The following is an 18,596-nucleotide window of genomic DNA, read 5'->3' on the forward strand; positions in this document are numbered from 1 at the left end:
AATATCTACATTGTTTTATATCCAAATAATACATATTAAACATAGTTCATGCTATTAGAGAAAAGGGAAAGGCCTATTTTTACAGCCAAAATGTTTAAAAAATTTTCAACCAATCTTAAAAGTAGATTAAAAATGTGTGGTTATAAATTAATAGTATCAACTAATTAAATATTATTAATAATATAGGGACTTTATAAGAAATTACTAGGGATGCAAACATTCTCCTACTAAGCTTTTTTATTTTAAAGAAAATTTATTGACTGTTAGACCAGAATGATAGCACAGTAGATAGTGCATTTACCTTGCATGTAACCTGCTTGAGTTGGATCCCTGGCATCCATTTTGATTCCCTGAGGCTGGTAGGTGTAATTTCTGAATGCAGAGCCAGGAATAACTCTAGTGTAATAGGCATGGCTCAAAAATTATAAAAGACTGAGACATAATTAACTAGATTTCTAACTTCCTACAATAATATTGAATAGTCTTCAAATCTGTCATTCATTTATAGCATTTAGATTCAGAAGTAAATTTCTTAAAGTTGCTCAGGTCTATACATCATTTACATGTGTTGAATTTCAAACTGAAAGTTTAACTTTAGGACTTAGTCTAATCTTACCAAAATGTTTTAAAATTAGATTAAGAGAATTCTTTATACATAATATGAAAAGGAAAAAGAAAGTATACTCTTACATTCAATTCCAAGCATATGTATAGAATTTTCCTTAAATCATTCTGAAGTTGAAAACTTGAGGGTAAATAATTTAATGAAATACATTAAGAACTCTCTAAAAATCTTAAGATATTAAACAGAGAACTCACATGCCCAAAGGATGCTATTTCTTCTTTGATACTGAATAAACTGAACTTTTTTTCTCTATTAGATAATTAAAATGCCCATTATTACGCTATTCCTATGTCAGAAAGCATAATGAAGCTATAATTTAGTTATCAAGAGACTTTCATTCTCTTAATTTAGCTGTCTTGTTTTATCTACCCTGTCAGTCTCTTTATTAATATATTAAGTCATTTACACTTGAAGTCAATGTGGAGTTGCTAGAACTTAAATCTGCCATTTTATTTATTGTCTGATATTTGTTCTCCTTTTATTCCTGAACCACGGCTTTTCTGTGGATACCTTTTAGAATTCAATCTGCTTTATGTATTTGCAATATGATTTTAGTATACCACATGTGACATTATCACCTGGTAGCATGGAAAACTTTATTATGCAAGTGTGACAGCACAGTCAATGTTGATCTGAGCAGAGGAAGAATAAAAACATCCAGAAGGCAAAGCCACCTCAACTACTCCTAAGATCCTGGTGATCCATATGGATACTTCAACTCAGCTATTTGAGATATCCATACAAAGTCCAAGAATCCAATTAACCCACCACTGGATTCCTAACCCAGAGTAATTGTTACAAATTATGTCTATGGAAGTAACACAGATGTTTTAGAGGTACAATGCTACTGTACTCCAGCTACAAGCAAAATGCCAAGAGTCCTTCATCACGTCCTTTCAGTTCATTGGAAGCCTCAATTTTATCAGGTTTTTCTCATGGGTCATTGACTCCTCTACTCTTGCCTTATTTCTTCATCTACCACAGATAAATGAGATCACCTCTTTTTTGTCTTTCCCCTTTCAACCTATTGCACATAGAAAAATATTCTTTAATTGTATCCATAGTTGTAACAAAGAAAACTATGTCATCATGCTGCTAAGTATTATTCTGCCATGTAGGTGTGTAGCCATTGTAAAGATGATTGAAAACAACAACGACGACAACGACGATGACAACAACATAAGGGTATATGTGTTTATAAATTCCAGAATTTTTTCATAAAGTTTGAATCAAAAGTGAATGAAATGTCTTTTTCTCTCTGTCTTCACCATCCTTGTTATTATTGGCCTTTTAAGGCAGGCCAACCCTACTGAAGTGAAGTAACCCTCTGTGTGCTCATGGTTTACATTTCTGCCAGTGAGTATGAGTGTTTGTGCGTGTATGTGTTAACAAATTGTCTTTCTTCCTTGAGCAATTGTGTATTCAGTTCTTCTTCCAATTTCAAATACCTTTGTTGTTGAGTTTGGCGAGTTTTCCTCATCCACCTTGAAGAACTAATAAATAACCTATTTATTTGAGAAAAGAAATCTTCTTTTTCATGGTCACACATTTGGTATAATTTCTTTTTCAGGCATATATTACTAATAAATTCATTTCCTAGAATTATCAATTAGCATTGCCTTCCAATATAATACATCCTTACCTCATACATAAGAGTCTTTGATAAATAAACCATTGATATTTTCCAACTAAAGCTGATATCAGTGAAAAAGTTAAATGAAAGAAAATGAGGATGGAGGGAAAACTGAATTTCGCATATAAATGTCAACCAGCATTAGATTAAATAAATTTTATGGTGATATTTTTCAGATGATTTTAGAATCAAAAAGTTTCAGGTCAATAGACAGCATGTTTTAATTAAATGTAAGAAACATCCTATTTTAATCTTTAAAATAGAAGTGATGACATAGATAAACTGGTGTTTTAGAGAACTGTTACAAGAGACAGCTACTGTGTAGAAAGAAACTTATGTAGCCAAGGTCCTATGGGGAAGATCCAGCCCAATTCAAGCTTATCGGACACTTAACCAATAAATACGTAGCTAGAATGGACAGCCACCCACAATAAAATGCTTTCACTTTCTTGGGAATTGCTTTACCTAAACAAATTGAAATTCCTAAACAGTTTTACATGTGGCTCCAGTATATGAGTACACCTCTAAAATGTTGATGTTCATGGCAACAGCAGAGGAAAATGTCTTCACAATTACTTTAAAATCACTAATGTATTTGTATTGTCATTACAACACAAGCTAACAGAAAAAAATTTTTTACTCTGTTTCTATTGGCTTGAAAAAGGTATTAGTTAAAGGACTTTTAATTGACATGCAATAATGCCCTGAGTAACTTAAAATTAGAAAAATGAGAATGATATAAATTCATTTCCTAAAATCTTCTTTAGATTTTTAATTTAGGGGACATACACAGAGGTGCTCGGTAATATCAGTACAAAGATTAAACCTAAGCCTCCTGTATCTCAGTCCTTTGAGCTTTTTCCTCCAACCCCCTAAAACAGTGGTCCTCAAACTATGGCCCGAGAGCCACATATTGTATTTGTATCTGTTTTGTTTCTTCATTGCAAAATAAGATATATGCAGTGTGCATAAGAATTCGTTCATAAGTTTTGTTTTTACTATAGTCAGACCCTCTAATGGTCTGAGGGACAGTGAACTGGCTCCCTGTTTAAAAAGTTTTAAGACCCCTGCAAAGTCATTGATACAATCTAACTATCAATAATTACAAAGGATTTGAAACTGTTCTGTTCTCTGACCCATTTTAGTTTCTGCAACTTTCCAGTAATAGAGGCATTCTTGTTTTTACATTGTACATACTAATAAGTTAATTTATGGAACATTATTTTATTATTACCATGAAGATACTGCTTTGTGTCTGGAAAAATAAAAGTCCACTAATAGTATTTCTTTTTTTTTCAAATTCAAATTACACCATGGGAAAACTGTGTGTTCACCACATCTTCTTGCTTGTAGTAGTGCTCATTTTAAATGCATGGGAGAGGTTCAAATTTTGATGCTCATCAGAGTCAATTTGAGGATAATTACATTGCAAGTGATCATCAACTAATATATCTGTACTATGCAGATTTATCAACAGTAATGTATGAAAATTAAATGAAAATTGAACTTTTGGGTACATTGCAATGAAATTTAAATACAAAGAGAAAAAGAGATATTATCAAGAATCCTCCTAAACACACTTTACATGATTAACCAAATATATTTACTTCTCACCATAACTCAGAGGTATAACTGCTTATACTTTTCACATTATGCTTTACATTGTTTGAGTATAAGGTTGAGTATAAATAAGGTTAATTCTTCAGATTATCAAATCCATTCTAATCTTCTATTGTAAATTAATTTCATTAATTGTAATTTCAAGGGACATCTGGTCTAACTGAAAGTATTCCTCAATAGTTAAGTTGATACTTTAGTTTGACTATTATCCTGTATTCCTCAAATAATTATGTGTTATAACTACCCTATTTCCATTTTAATGAAATTATTGAACTTGTGTTAAAAATAGTATTAAAATACAGTTGTTAATGCCCTACTTTAAATCAACAAATAGATAGGTCTGTTTGCTTCTGCAAAATTTCTTTGCTTCTGAAAAATTTATTTTCAACAATATAAATTCCTTTATTATTGAAAAAATTCCCAGAAGTTTTGAGATATGAACTTCAATTTCATAATTTTACCAGTTTCTGGTGTAAAGTTATATTTGACTTTGGTAGTTATATTTTAAGTGAATCCCAAAATGACTTTGGGGAATTAATTTTTATATACAATTACATAAAATGGCATTCATATTTCTTACTCAATCTTTTATATTTCTTAAACTTAAAATAGCCATTTGGAGTGTTGGAGAGATGAAACAGAGGTAAGGTGCTTGCCTTACATCTGAGTGACTTGGGCTCAATCCCTGGCACCACCAGCCCCTCCAAAAGAATGATTTCTGAATGCAGAGTCAGATGTTAGCCCTGAACATAGTTGGATGAGGGCCCAAATAAAAATCAATCAGTCAACTGATTGTAGTACTAATGTAATACTACCACCCATCCTTAGCACACACACACGCATGCACACACACACACACACACACACACACCACAGATCAAATTAAAAAGAGAACTTTGCAACATTTTATGGACACACTTTGCTGCCTGTTTGGAGCAATTTTGCATCACACTACATTAGTTTTCCTTATAAAATCAAACGTTAATTTTTATTAGTAAAAAGACCCATTACAGGAGGTCCACTTTCTATCCATAACATATGAGGAATGAATGAAATCCAGGATGTTGGGGAAAAGATTGCTACAGAGCATTTCAGTCAAGATGGACAGGAGATATAAATGTTGACCATTAAATTTATAAAAGAAAAGTATACTTAGCATATTTTCCAGCTTATAAGACGGCTGGGTGTATAAGACAACCCCCTACTTTTCCTGTTAAAATATAGGGTTTGGCCTATATTCTCCCTATAAGACTACCTCTCTTTTAATGCACACCAAATGAAAATTAAAAACCATAAGAAGAAAAGAGTAGAACCCTCAAAGGTTAGTAGCAAATGTTTAATAAAGCTAGACTTTGGAGTGCCAACAATCATTTTACATTTTTCATTTGGAGTGAGTGACTGTGACTTGGAGGGGCTCCTCCAAGAGCAGTGCTGGGTGCAGTGATTAATAGGACAGCTAGAGGGAAACAGAGCCCCTCCTCTGTGTCCCATAAAAGCTGAACATACCAGCCATGACACCCGGTGGCTGGATGGGATGCAGCACTCAGTAACTCAGCTCCTCTGTTTGCCCTTAAAAACTAATTCGGACAAGCAGAGGACTGAGTGATGATGCCTGGCAGCTGGAGAGGATGTGGCACTAAGAGGGGGGCAGATCACTTGTCTAGAGTGAATCTGGAGGAAGTTTCAGCATGCCATATACTGGCATATAAGATGAGCCCTGACTTTTAAGAAGTTTTTTATGGGTTAAAAAGTTGTTCTATCCTAGGATCAGTGCAAAGACCAAGACCACCAACCACAGAAGATGGATTAAAATGACACTGAGGGAACAGAACTTCTAGAACCACAAAGAAAGACTTCATCATAAGTCCCACTCCTGGACCTTTGCAGATACTGAGATCTCTAGATACTGAGGTCTTATTTCATCACCCAGGACGGAGCAGAAGTTTCCCAAACACCAGGAAAGCACCACCGGTAGAGTAAATGAACCTGAAAGGAGTCTATAGTTAATCCCGTGACAATATACCCCAAGGGTGAAGAAACCCCATAGCGCTTAGGCCAAGTGAATTCCTTTTCGAATGACCCCAATACTTACTGTACCAGTGTAGGAGGGGAAAAAAAAAAGGCAAAAAGTACAAAACATTTTTTATCTTTTATATATTATTTTTTATTTATTATTATTTTTTTATTTACCTATCTACTTTTTGTCGATTTCTTTGTTTTGGTGTGGATATTCAAGTTGTTGTCCCCATTTATATTTATATTGTTTTTTTCTTCTTTTCTTTTCTTTTTTTAGGTGCTCTGCCATGTTTTTTAACTCAGGACCATGGCTTTTTTTGTGGTGCTTATCGTTATCACTGGAGTGCTCACTGGATATTTGACACTTTTTTTGTACTGTTGGGGTGTTTCACCTTCTTTTTCTCCTTCATCTCTCAAACCAACAATGAGAGCCTCTAGAAGGATTCCACCCATTTTCGGCATATTAGACTTTTACCCCAGTTTATTACTTTTATCTTCTTCAAATAAAACCACATAACTTGAACTATATAGTCCTTCCTCCCAGTTAGAGGGAAAAATAAGGGAGGCACCAAGACCAAGACTACTAAGTAGTAAGCTAGGTACAGAGGGGACCTCATATTCTCGCAGCCCCGGGTGTGAGGGAGGAGGATATGGGAGATAGGATGAACACGGAGGTGTAGGGAGGACAAATCAGGGAACCCCCCTGATTTTATGTAAATATGTACCTATAATATTATTGTCAACAATATGTAAACCACTATGATCAAAATAAAAATTATATTAAAAAAGTTGTCTTATACTGTGGGAAATATGGTACTACAATCTAGTAAAAGGCAGCTTAAAATCTTGACAAACAGGTACAACTGGTCTACCCAAATCACTCATGGCTCATTTTGATTCTTCTGTCCTTGCAGAAGCAGGTATAAGCCCAGGAGACTGATTTGTTGTCAGCATTTTTCTTTTATTGTTTAAGCATGTAGATGCACAGCAAGGTGTTTATTCAAGATGAAGGGCATAAAGTTGCTTCTGGATTCTCAACCTCCTTGACTTTGGGAAATTAACTTCCCTGCAAATCTATGTAAACTCCTTCATAGCATCTTACCCTCTGGTTAGTTGATTCTGCTGGTTTCTCTCTCTCTCTCTCAATGGGTGAGAGGAAATGATTAGATCCCTCTCTACAATGCTTGGAGTCCTCCAAAATAAGGCCATAAGATCAGTTCTCTTATGCTGCTCTCTGGACAATGGGATACATTCTTCAGAAATGAGTAACAGAGTTTGATCCATAAGGAAAATCATTGGGCCACTTGCTTTCTACCCTGTGAACACAGATGTGAGCTCACTGTGAAGAGGAAAGAGGGGGTCTGTGCTTACAACCTCATCCAGGGCCAGCACGAAGCCCAAAATAAGGAGACAGTCAGTAGTCATGGTGTTGAAAGAATAAATGAGTGAGCAAGAAAAACTATCAAGGGTTATTTAAAATAATTTAGTTAAAGAATTGGTTTGCCTCAGAAATATTCAAAATCATTTTCAGTTAAGAGAAAGAAAGTAAAGATGCTCTCAGTCATTTCTCAGTAACCCAAACTGCCTCTCATCAAGAATGGACTAGAATCTCATGAGGATATCTCTTTCTAATATAAATATTAAAGCACCAGGAAAAACAAACATTCACAGGGAAAAATCTGTTAAGTATGAGTCTATCACAAAGAAACTGAGTATGTTCCAGGAACTCAAAACTGGTTTAGTACTTGACTATTTATGACTAAAATTCACTTAACAAGCTTTAGAATAAAGTAAAATATTCTAAATAGTTGTTCATAAAAATCATTATCAGCTTATTTTTTTAAAAATTCACAGCAAGTTTCATCTCTGACACTTGCCAAGAGTGACAATAAAAATAGTACAGTCTAGAACAAAGACCCCCATAATATCTCAACTACAACCATAGTAAGAACTCGGGACAGGAAGGCAAAGAATGTATTTTAATAACAATTTGCAGAAACTAGTGCAGAAGATATTTATGCATTAATGTAAACCTTGCCCTAAATCAAGAAAAAAATGAATACTGCTGCTGCTGCTACTACTATGTTTACCTCAGTTTAGTAATTTTTAAGTGTTCTTAAGACAAAGGAAAGACAATTTGGAGGCCAGACCAAAGCACAGTGGGGAGGTTGTTTGCCTTGCATGTGACAACCCAGTTTCTGAAATCCCATATGATCCCATCCAGGGCCAGCATGATGCCATGAATAATTTCTGAGTGCAGAACCAGGATTAATTCCTGAACACTACCAAGTATGACATAAAAACAAAAAATGGAATTAAATTGAAAAGGCAAGTGAATAACTAAAACTCACTGTTCTATCAATGTTTAACTAGTAAATTCAAATTGTTTCATGAACGAATAGAACTGATAAAAATAAAGAAAGAAAAGAGAGAAAATAACAGACACTATCTATATATAATTTTATATGTCTCTTGTCAAAACAGATACTATCAAATATCAAAACAATATCACTGTATCATGGCATCTAAAATCCCAGAATTGCAGGTATATAGAAGAACAGATATCCTATCAATTATTAGTTATATTATATTAGGAAAAATTAAAGGATTTCTCAAAATATTGAATGATAGGGCAAATTTATAAACCAGAATGTGTGACAGAATATGTTTATTATAGCCAAAAAGTATGAACTAGAAAGATGGCATTTTAATCCAAATTAACCATATAGATTCAATATAACTTGATTCAAAAGCTTAAAGGGCACATTTTATAGTTAGTGACAATACTTGTAATACCACAAGACTAAAATAGCAAAGACTGAATTAAAGAACAAAGATAAATTATATTACTGGGAAAATAAAACAACATAAAAATTATAGGAATCCAGACAGAAGGTATTTGCATAAGACTTGAAGACAGTCCAGAGCCAAAATAGGATTTAGAAACAATCTCGCCTCTGTATGGTCCATTTCATGACAGCTTGTCATATGGGACTAGTTGCTACATATCACTATATAAAGAGAATATTTTCAAATAAAAATGTAAAGCAAAAATGCTCCTAAAAGCTAATTTTGAGAAGTTTTATTACTATTCTCTGTAATCAAATAGAATAACATTGATTAGCCATGTATATGATAAATGCATGTATATTTTTATTAAAATGTGTACTAAATTGGGGCCATAGCAGTGGTGCAGTGGTAGGGCATATGCCTTGTGCACAGTTGACCTAGAACAGACCGTGGTTTGATTCCCCGGCTTCCCATATGGTCCCCCAAGCCACGAGTGATTTCTGAGCGCCTAGCCAAAAGTAACCCCTGAATTTTTGGGGTGTGGCGCAAAAAAACAAAAAGAATGATAGTACAGTAGGTAGGGCAGTTGCCTTACACACAGGTTAGATCACCAAAATTCCTAGATAGTCCTGCAAGCATCACCAGAAGTAATTCCTGACTGCAGAGCCAGGAATAACCTTGAATATCACCAGATGTAACCCCAAAATATAAAACAAAAACAAAAGCAGAAACAAAATCTTATGAAATTCTGCTTATGAGAAGCTATTATCAGCAGATCAAACATTATAGATTTTCTAAAAATACATTTAATAAAATAATGGATTAAATATGGGGAAAAGAGAATACCTGTTCACATGCTTTCATTTATGATTAATTCAGAGACAAACTCCCCTCCACCTATTTCAGAACAGAATATATATTTTTCTCTCATAAAAATGAATAATGAGTGGCTATAGAAACTGTGGTACATCTATCTACACAGTGGAATGTTATGCAGCTGTCAGAAAAAAATGAAGTCATGAAATTTTTCTTTACATGGTTGAATATGGAAACTATTATACTGAGTGAAATGAGTCAGAGAGAGACACACAGAATAGTCTCACTCATATGTGAGATTTAAGATAAATAAAAGACAATATTGGACTTTCCCCCATCTCTTCCCCCCCCCATTGCATCTCTGAGGCTTCCCGCGGCTGCTGATGGTGGGGGACTTTTCCAGTCTCCACCCCCCTCTCCCACTTGAAACAATTCATGCAAGAAGACAGTGAAATTAAATATTTAAACAACTGAATGAAAGAAATTTCCAGCCTAGGGTACAATACCCAACAAAACTCTTATTCATATGGGATGGTAGCCTAAAAACATTCTTAAACAAAAACAATCTTGCATTATTTGTGCAAACAAAACCGATTCTAAATGACCTACTCAGAGATGAACTACACAATCTAAACCCCCGATTGTAACAACAACTACCCTACAGAACACAACTGTACAACAGCCCTCTCTGTCGATAATCTCCCTAAATGTTAATGGACTAAACTCTCCCATTAAAAGACACATAGTAGAGAACTGGATTAGAAAACATAAACCAGACTTCTGCTACCTGCAAGAAACACACTTACAAGTACAGGACAGACATAGGCTTAGAATAAAACAATGGAAATTAATTTTTCAGGTCAATGGAAAACAAAAAGGAGCAGGGACAGCCATTCTTATATCAGACCAAATTCCATTCAACCTCAAGAAAGTGATAGAGAAAAAGAGGGTCATTACATACTAATCAAGGGTACACTATCAATATTTATGCACCTAATGTATAGTCAGCAAAATATGTGAGGCAGTTGCTCACTAACCTGAGAAACACATAAAGGGAAATGTGGTAATAGTAGGATACCTTAATGCTCCACTATCACCCCTGGACAGATCCACCAAACAGAAAAACAGCAAAGAAATAAGAGCCCTAAATGAAAAATTAGAAGATCTAGGGTTAATAGACTTATATAGGCCCTCCACCCCCCAGAAAACAGAATACACATTCTTCTCAAGCCCTCATGGAACCATCTCCAGAATAGACCATGTATTAGGACAAAAATCTAACCTATATAAGACCACAAGTGTAAGGATCATTAGAAGCACCCTATCAGATCACATTGCAACAGAGGTCAAAACTGACTGCAAGAAGAAGCAATAGAGAAAAACTAGTACCTGGAGATTAAACAACATGCTGCTCAATAACAGCTGGATCAAAGAGCAATTCAAGGAAGAAATAAAGAGATTCCTTGAGACAAACGATAATGAAGAGACAACTTGTCAAAATTTGTGGGACACAGCAAAAGCAGTAATTAGGGGGAAACTCATAGCAATACAGGCCTATATCAAGAAAGAGGAAAATAACAAAATCAACTGTTTAAAGGATCATATCAAGGAATTGGAACAACAGCAGCAAAGAAATCCAACCACAACCAGAAGTCAAGAAATAATAAAAACCAGAGCAGAAATAAACAACATAGAAACTAAGAAAACAGTACAAAAATCAATGAGACCAGGAGTTGGTTTTTCAAAAAAATAAACAAGATAGACAAACAACTGGCAAAACTCACCAAAAAAGGAGGGAAGACACCCAAATCAGTAGAATCACAAATGAAAGGGGAGAGATTACAACAGAACCCCAAGAAATACAACATATCATGAGATCATATTATGAACAACTACACTCAGTTAGGCTGGAGAACCCAGTACAAATCGACAGATTCCTGGAAAAATACCATCTTCCAAGACTGGAAAAGGAAGACCTAGAAAGCCTAAACAGACCAATCACTTCAGAGGAAATTGAAGATGTAATTAAGAAACTCTCTAAGAATAAGAGTCCAGGCCCAGATGGATTTACAGGTGAATTCTATCAAACATTCCGAGAAGACTTACTACCACTTTTTCACAGGCTCTTTCAAACAATAAAAAAAACAGGTATCCTCCCCAACTCCTTTTATGAGGTTAATATCACACTCATTCCCAAAGATGGCAAAGACACCACCAAGAAAGAAAACTACAGACCATTCTCACTAATAAACATAGATGCAAAGATACTGAACAAAATCTTAGCAAACCGAATCCAGAACTTCATCAAAAAGATCATACACCATGGCCAAGTGGGTTTTATCCCAGGAATGCAAGGTTGGTTCAACATACGCAAATCAATCAACATCATACATCACATCAACAACAAGAAAGACAGAAACCACATGATCATGTCAATCGATGAAGAGAAGGCATTTGACAAAATCCAACACCCTTTCATGTTGAAGACACTCAGTAAAATAGGGTTAGAAGAAACCTTCCTCAAGATAGTTACAGCTATCTATGAAAAGCCCACAGCCAACATTATCCTTAATGGCGAAAAACTAGAAGCATTTCCATTAAGGTCAGGAGCTAGGCAAGGATGTCCACTCTCTCCACTCTTATTCAATATAATCTTAGAAGTCCTAGCAATAGCAATCCGGCAAGAGAAGGGAATCAAAGGAATCCAAATAAGGAAAGAGGAACTCAAACTATGTCTTTCTGCAGATGATATGATGATATACATCGAAAACCCTAAAGAATCCACAGTAAAACTCCTAGAAACAATTAACCAATACAGAAAAGGGCTGGCTACAAAGTCAATATACAAAAGACAGTAGTGTTTCTTTATACAAATAATGAAGCTGAAGAGAGAGAGATTTAAAATACAATTCCACTTAAAATAGTATCCAAAAATATTAGGTACCTAGGAATCAACCTTATAAGGGAAGTGAAGGACATACATCAGGGAAACTTCAAAACACTTCAGAAAGAAATTGAAGAGGATCTAAGGAAGTGGAAGAACATCCCATGCTCATGGGTAAGTAAAATCAACATAGTCATGATGACTATCCTACCCAAATTGCTATATAGATTTAATGCAATCCCTATCCAAATTCAGACATCATTTATTAAAGAATTAGAGCAATCAATCACAAAATTTATCTGGAACCACAAAAGACCCAGGATAGCCACACACATATTGAAAAACAAGAAGCTGAGTGGCATTGCTTTACCTAACCTGCAACTATACTATAAAGCTGTAGTGATCAAAACAGCACGACACTGGAACAAAGACAGGACCTCAGACCAATGGATCAGAACAGAATTCCCAGATATAAACCCCCAGATATACAGCCAACTAATATTTGACAAAAGAGCCAAGAACTTGAAATGGAACAAAGAAATCTCTTCAACATATGGTGCTGGTACAATTGGAAAACCACATGTAAGAAATTGATCATTGATCCATACCTCACTCCTTATACAAAAGTCTACTCAAAATGAATCAAAGACCTTGAAATCAGACCCGAATCTATAAAGTTTATTGAGAATAAAATAGGCAGAACACTCGAAGACCTATATATCAAAAAGGTCTTCGAGGATGGAGCACCAATGGCAAGAACTTTAGCATCAAACATAAACAAATGGAATTACATCAAACTAAAAAGCTTCTACATGGCAAAAGAAACCCTACTTAACACAAGAAGACAGTTAACTGAATGGGAAAAAATCTTTGCACTCAACATGTCAGATAATGGGCTGATATCTAGAATATACAAAGCACTCAGAAATCTGAGCCCCCCAAAACCAAATAAAGCCATAAAAAATGGGGATATGAAATGAATAGAAACTTCTCTGAGGAAGACCGAAGGATGGCCAACAAACACATAAAAACATGCTCACCTTCACTCATCATTAGGGAAATCAAAATCAAGACAACAATGAGGTACCACCTTACACCAATGAGGATGGCTCACATCAAAAATAATGGAAACAATCTCTGTTGGTGGGGTTGTGGTATGAAAGGCACTCTCATCCACTGCTGGTGGGAATGCCCCCTAGTCCAACACCTATGGAGAACAGTCTGGAGAGTGCTAAAGAAACTCAGAATTGAGCTGCCATTTGATCCAGCAGTTGCTCTCCTAGGTATCTACCTTCAAGCCGGAAGGACATTCATCAGAAGTATGTGTGCACCCCACTATTTATTGCAGCACTCAGTATAATAGCCAAGTCTTGGAACCAACCTCGATGTCCAACAACAGATGAGTGGATCATTAAGATGTGGTATCTATACACAATGAAATACTACATGGCAATCAGAAATGATATGATCACAGATTTTGCAGCAATGTGGATGGACCTAGAACATATTATGTTAAACGAAGCAAGCCAGAAGGCGAAAGATAAGATAAGACAGAATGATAGCAATATTCTGAAGTACCTAGAATAGGCACTAGATATATAACCAAAACCCCACGATTAAATAACAGGGTGTAACAGGATAGAAACCTCAAACACTGTAATAATCACCATATACTGGGAATTAGAGCCCAAAATATAGGGAAGAGAAACAACACGAAGCCAGACTACACAGAAACAGACTACTACCAGCAACAGCAGAAACAGCAGTGTAGAGAGAACAGGTATGTAATTATCATTTTACTACAAAGGCCTATAATAATTTACTAGGGATCTTATACAGAATACAGGTAACGATTAAGATGGGAAATTATTGACTCCAATGGAAACATTTCAAAACATTATTGTTGAATGCCTTAACATTACCACATATAAAATAACCTCTCAGTTGTTCTGCCCATAGGGGTTCCTGGATACAAAGGGTGAACATCCTATGGTGGTACCTCGGTGCTGAATCACATGAGGCACCATTCTCAGCTTGCATCATGAAAATGTCCAGATATAACACTTTAACATACCCTTTATCTCTAGATTATGCCTTCTTTTAGGACCTGAAGGCATGACCAGCCAGACCACAGAAGCAACATCTGTGACCTACAGATTTTTACTACAGGGCCTAAGCATTGAACACATTCAAGCAAACTAACATGCCCTTGCTCTTTTACCCTCTTTTCTCATTACTTCATATTTTTGTTGTTGTTGTTGTTTAATTGTTGGTTTGTTTTGTTCTTTTTTTCCCCTTTTCTCTCTTCTTGACTCCCTTTTCTTCCACCTTCTTCTCCTCATTACCATCAATTCAATCCAGGTCAAATAAAAACCACACGGTTACCTCCTCTATAGGAAAGGAAAGAAAGCTGATATAAAGGGTGCTGTGGACAATACTGCAAAGGGTAAACACCTATATAGATAGACCTCACTAACACAATGGTTAGTACTTGAGACACGAAACCTATACATATCCAAAAGTCAGTCTATTAGTTTTCTTTCCTTACAAGTACTATACCTACCTATCTTTCTGTACTCAGCATATCTCTTGCCCTCCCCACCTCTCTACATTAATATATTCCTAAGATAACTTCTATATGTTTATATGGGGGCAGGAGCACATAGAGATAGGAATCCTCCTTAAAAGACAAACCTAACCCACAAACAATCCATACCTATATCCTATATAACCCCTCCCATGTACTATCCTCTCTCCCCCCTCAGAAACCTGACTATCCCTTCACCTCTTAATCCAATCCCCGATATCCCCACCATGTTATAACTTTTCACCCTCAGTTCTTAACCCATTAAGCATCAAGGCCAACCTCCTACGCCAACGAAGCAGCACCCAGTTCCCAAGGGAAGAAACACCCACTCAAACTCACGCCTCGTTCCCAGCAAGAAAATACAACCAACACTCTAACTGACTCATGCAATGTGGCCCTCCTAGTCACCTCTCCCTATTCTGGACTGTGGCTTAATACTGGATTAGCTCCAAAAGGACTCCCATTGCAAGAACTCTACCCAACACCTCCCTGCATGGAGCCCACACCTCACAAGGAAATCTCAAAAGACAATGGGGAAGCCTATACTATCATCATAGTACAGACCTATATAACACTACCTCTTATACTGTTTCTCCCCAATATATAAAGTAATCTCCTGTATCTCTTTCTCCCTTTTACTTTTTATTTCTTTTTTTCTTCCTTGTTCGCTTTTTTTTTGTTGTTGTTTTTGTTTATTTTTATTTTTTGGTTCTACTTTTTGTTTTTTGATTTGATTTGCTTTGTGCTTCTTTTGAGTCACACCTGGCTCTGTAAGCGGAGGTTGCCCCTGGTGGGCGTGGGGGACCATGTGAGATGCCGGGATGTGAGCCACCGTCCTTCTGCTAAAAGGACAGACGCCTTGCTTCCGTGCTATCCCTCCCGGCCCCACTTTATTCCTCTAATTATGTCTTTTATTTAACCCTTTTTTTCTCTTAAGAAACTCTTTTTTCTTTAGATATGTCTGAGCATGTATATTTTTAGTTTTTGTCATGGGTCTATTTTCTTCTCTCTTCACCCCCAAATCCACCAGCAATATAATGTAGCACAACTTCTTCCTGCAAAGGCATATTAAAAATAGGGAAAATTTTACCTTTAAAAACAAGCTCTTATCTACTAGGGATAAGAACTTATACTTTTTTTTTTTTTTACAATACAGGGACATCTCCCACCCTGAATGTATGTCATGATGAACCAACCTAGATTCCAGGGAAATAGGCACCAGCTGCCCAGCCTTGACTCCTGGATCCCAGACATAAAAACGACAGAGTTCTCCACAATAGCTCCAGGAACCAAGTCCCCTTAGGGGCATTCATAATACTGCTCTGACGCCAACGTTCGCCAGTTCTAATTTGATAACCTGACAACTAGGAAATGGGAACAATTAGATCTAAGAGCATGTTATCCTTCCTCACCAGCCAACGATAAAACAAAATCAGAAGACATCTCACCTTTTGATCTGTGCAAAAACCTAGATTGCTATATACACATGACTGATTGTTACAACCAGGACTCGACAGTACGCATCCCGGGACCACCACCATCAACAACAAAAAGCTCTAACCTAGCTTTTGATCTACAATCTGTTCAACAAACAACAAACAAGATCTCTAATTCCAGAGATCTGACTGAGACAACCGCAAGTGAACGGGTCTTTCAGAAACATAATGAAAGACTCTGTCCCAGGCACCATCCTAGGAGCAACCAAGAACACCAACTACAGAAGATGATTAAAACGACACTGAATAAGCAGAACTGCTAGAACCACAAAGAAAGCCTTCATCATAAGTTCCATTCTGTGAGCTGCACAGTCACCAAGATCTCTATATACAAAGAACTGATTTTACCATCCATGACGGAGCAGAAGTCTTCCATACACCACAAAAGCACCGAGGTGAGAGTAAATGATCATGCAAGGAGTCTATAGTTAATCCCATGACAGTATACTTCAGGGATGGAGAAACCCTGTATCTCCCAGGCCAAGGGAATTCCCTCTACAATATCCCTAATAATTACTGTGTCAATGCAGAAGGAAAAAAGAAAAAAACACACAAAATAATCATTTTTTCACATATATATTTATTGATTGATTGATTTTTTGACATCTTTATTTTGGTATAGATATTGAAGTTGAGGTTTCCTTTTTATTTTATATTATTTTATCTTATCTTTTTCTTTCTTTTTGCATTCGGCATGATTTGAATTCAGAACTGAGACTATTGGGTGGTGTTTCTCTTTATTGCTGTAGGGCTCACTGGATATTTAATTTGACATTTATTTTTTATTGTTATGGTGTTTCAATTACCCTTTTCATATCCTCTCTCAAACTGAGGCTAATAGCCACTAGAAGGACTCCACCCATTTTCAGCACATTTTTATTAATTAATTAATTTATTTAACTTTTTTTTTTGCTTAATCTTTACCCCATTCTATTGCCTTTCTTTCCCTCAAACAAAACCACATAACTTGATTTATCTAGGTTAGCCTCTCAAATAGAGGGAGAAATAAGGGAGGGCACCAGGACCAAACAGATGTATGATCACTGATAGTAAGCTAGACAAAGAGGGGACCTCCTACTCTAGCAGCTTGGGGGGTGATGATGGGGAATATGGGTTGCAGAAAGGGAACAGGAAAGGAGGGAGGACAAATTTGGTGATGGGTATTCCCCTGATTCAATGTCAATATATACCTAAAATACTAATGTGAAAGATGCGTAAGCCACTATGATCAAAATAAAAATTAATAAACAGACAATATTGTAATAATACCCAGAGACAATGGAGATGAGGGCTAGAAGTACTGGTCCATGATATGAAGCTTACCACAAAAATTGGTGAGTGAAGTTAGAGAAATAACTACACCAACAACTATCATGACAATGATAGTGAGGGAGAGAAATAGAATGCCTGTCTTGAATACGAGCAAGAGGTAGGGGAGGAGGGAGATGGGGGCATTGGTGGTGGGAAAGTTGCGCTGGTAAAGGGGAGTGTTCTTTGTATAACTGAAACCCAACTACAAACATTATTTGTAATCATGGTGCTTAAATAAAGATATGATTAAAAAAAGATGAATGAATAGTGAGAAAACTTCTAAGGTGCTCAGAGATTGTACTGTATGATGTCCTGTATGAAGTTCTTTAGGATGTTCACTGAGCAGTAAGTGCTGAGTATATTTGTTTTTTAACACACTGAGATTCATCATTTTAATAACTTGAAGTAGTCTGATGCCAAGGGCAAATTTGGTAAATCCTACATTTATCATATTTCTTGTTTTCAACAAAGCTTTCAGGTTCATTAGAACAGACATGATGCAAATATTTTCATAGGATAATAAGGGGTACTGCAATGAAAATACAGTAGAAGAGGAAACAAAAGAAAACAATTTTTCTCATTTTCATTATATCAGAGTGTCAGGACTTTTTGGTTATATAAGGAGGAGAAAATATAACATGGGGCAGTTCATGTAGTTTATAGTCAAAATTGCAGATCAAATAGATCTGCTGGGATAAAGACATTTTTCCAGGGGATGACAGACCCTTCTTGGAACTAAATGTTTACTGATTGTTGTAAGAAGGAGTGGTAAGTGGTATCTTTTAAGTGATGTTGAGTGGATGGACATAAAAATACAA

The sequence above is a fragment of the Suncus etruscus genome, chromosome 10, assembly GCF_024139225.1.
Source record: "Suncus etruscus isolate mSunEtr1 chromosome 10, mSunEtr1.pri.cur, whole genome shotgun sequence".
Taxonomy (NCBI): Eukaryota; Metazoa; Chordata; class Mammalia; order Eulipotyphla; family Soricidae; genus Suncus; species Suncus etruscus.